Source organism: Egretta garzetta, unplaced genomic scaffold (assembly GCF_000687185.1).
Source record: "Egretta garzetta isolate BGI_Z169 unplaced genomic scaffold, ASM68718v1 scaffold287, whole genome shotgun sequence".
NCBI lineage: Eukaryota > Metazoa > Chordata > Aves > Pelecaniformes > Ardeidae > Egretta > Egretta garzetta.
In genome coordinates this window covers 2,361,310-2,364,056 of record NW_009260435.1, presented here as the reverse complement: position 1 = coordinate 2,364,056, position 2,747 = coordinate 2,361,310, and positions in this window count along the sequence as shown.

The window sequence follows — 2,747 nt, the reverse complement described above, 5'->3', positions numbered from 1 at the left end:
AAGCACAGCTGACTTCGGAGAGCGTCCTTTCACCTCCCGCAGCTTCTGCGGACCAAGTCGGTGCCGGTCCCAAGCCGCTCCCAGCCCGGCCGGTGCCTGGCAGCAGAAACCCCAGAGCCAGTCAGGGATGCTGAGCCCCAGTCCAAGCTGGGATCCTGACCAGTGGTGCGGAGAGGCATGAAGGCTGCCAGAACTGGAGGCTGAATTTTCAGGAGCTTTTTAAACTAGGACCTCCCCATGGCTCTGTCATGCTCATGCCACGTGGCAAAGGCATAGGGAGAGGCAGGGGCCGTTTGTGCCCTGGCCTGGGCACCCTGGCCTTTGTCAGCGCTGGCCTCACAGGCAGCAGAAATAATTTCCTGCCTGCTGTTGCCGATAATGATTCACGCCGCGAACTTGAGGCAGGATGGGAGCTGACACAACTGGGCCCAGTGCCGATCTCCCCGTCGCCGAGGGGAGGAAAAACAGGAGGAGAAGGAGGGGGACATGTTGTGAGCCAGCTCCCGAGAGCCGCAGTAGCCCCTGGGGGTCACACAGGAGCTGGCAGCCCGTCCCCTCTTCCCACACAAGCAGCGGGGGGCAGAGCGGCTGCACAGCCTGCTGATGGGAACAGCCCCAAAAATCCCTGGGGAGAAGTCACCTGGTGGGATACAGCCTGTCCTCAGCTGTGTGTCACCAGGCAGCAGCCCAAAGCAGGGGGAACCCAGAGGCAGGGGTCAGGAGCAAACAGCCCTCTATGGGGGAAACTGAGGCAGGGATGCTGGCAGCAGGAGGGACTTGGCAGGGTTAAGCTCCCTCTTTCCAGCAAAGAATGGGATTTCTGACAGCAGTCCTCTCTCAGCAGCCTCCAACTACATCCCAGTGGATGCTGAGGGTGCCAGTAGGGCACCAAACACCCCTAAGCCCCCCTCCTGCCCACAGGACCAGGCACAGTCCCAGAGATGGGCAGCGTGGCACCATTTAGAGGAAAACCAAAGGTCTAAATGAGTTTCAAGTTAGGGTTTTTTGCCCTTTTTTTTGATGGCTGGCAGGGGTCCATGGGCCAGCAGTAGCCCAGGGAGAGGGGACCAAAGGGGATGCAGTGGGAGATGGGACCAAACCTCCTCCCTGCTCATGGCTGTCCACCATCACATGAAGGTGCCGCGCATTTCTCGCCATTTCAAAAGCCTCGTTTCTCGCAGGCTTTGCCTGTAAACGACTTTAATCTTCGTAAGCCCGAAAGGTAAAGCTGCTTATACGGCTTGGGCCTGCCGGAGCACCAGGAGGAACGGGGAGGGGGATGCGGACAAGAGGAGGGGGGGATTAGTCCAGGAGAAATGAAACCCCACGGTGGATCAGGCCCCATCATACCCCTGCCCCGTCTCCTCCAGCCATCCCAAGGGCTCAGGGGAAGGGAGCCGGGAACACTCGACTGCTGCCATCTCCCCCCCGCACCAGAGGGCTCTTGAAGGCTGCACCACCCCACCCTCCATCCCACCCAGACCTCAGCTCTGCCTGCTGCCCCAGCACTCCCTTATTTTTTCCTTCAATCCCTCCCAAGAGGAATCTTGGTCCCAATCCTTCCCCAAACAGACCGAGAGCTCCCGACTCTGGCTCGCAAAGCAGGAGGCTGGTAAAGCCGATGCCCCATGCATCGTTTTAACGCTGAATAATTCTCCCTCGGATGAAGGGAACCATTTTAAACCTGCTGAGCTCTGCATGCCAGGCACCACCTCCACCCAGCATCCTTTGAGAGAGCGGGGACTCCATGGGGACACCTTCCCTGGGGTCAGGGGTGCAGGCTGTTCGGGAGGTCCCACCTTTAGCCCCTTGGTTGAGTCAAGCAGGTCCACAATGTCCAGGCATCAGCCCCAAAATGCATCCCCAGATCTTCTCTGGCCTGGCCCAAGCATCTCTCCAAGGGTGGAAGCATCACCATCACTCGGCAGCTTCATCACTGTCACAGCCTTGCCAGTTCTCACAGGTGGGACGGAGCCAAACGACGTCCAGGCTGCTCATCCCAGTTAGGTGGGGACCCCAGGCAGAGATGGGGGGGGGGGCTGTCCCCATCTTGTACCCTGCCAGGGGATCCCAGGACCCCCAGGGCACTGTGCCCCCCCCTGCCCAGGGCTGCATCCCATGGGAGCAGAGCCGGAGACAGAAGGGCGGTGAGGCGGGATGTGCCGCATCCGTATGGAATGGTTTTTTTATTACAGTTTTAATCTCACAGTCGGTAGCATTACATGAGAATAAAGCACTGGACAGGACTGGAAAAAAAGGCCTCTGGAGACAGCATGCAAACATTGCAACGAGTTTAAAGCAAAACAACCCAAAAAAAAAGCGTCTCGCGGGGACACGGACGCGCTCTCCCGACCGGGCGGCGAGTCCAGCGTCTCCCCTTTAACCATCGCTTCTGTCGTTGGGGTTTCCTTTTTGTGTGTCCATTTCATTGGCTTATTTATTTTATTATTATTCTTCTTTTATTAACCTTCTTCTCTTTTTTTTTCCTTTTTTTTTTCTTCTTTTAATTACATTAAAAAATAAGATTCGTACTTTAGTAAAATGCTCAGAGCTCGGCTGGGCCCTGCTTGAAATAATAAAAAACAACCAAAAAAACCAACAAAAAAACCCCAAAACTGAGAAAACAACAACAAAAAAACCCCACCCCAAAATCCAAAAATAAGAGCCTGGGAGACCAAAAATATACCCCAAACCTGACCATAAAAAAAAAAAAAAAAAAAAAAAAAAAAAAAACAAATATTTGGGAC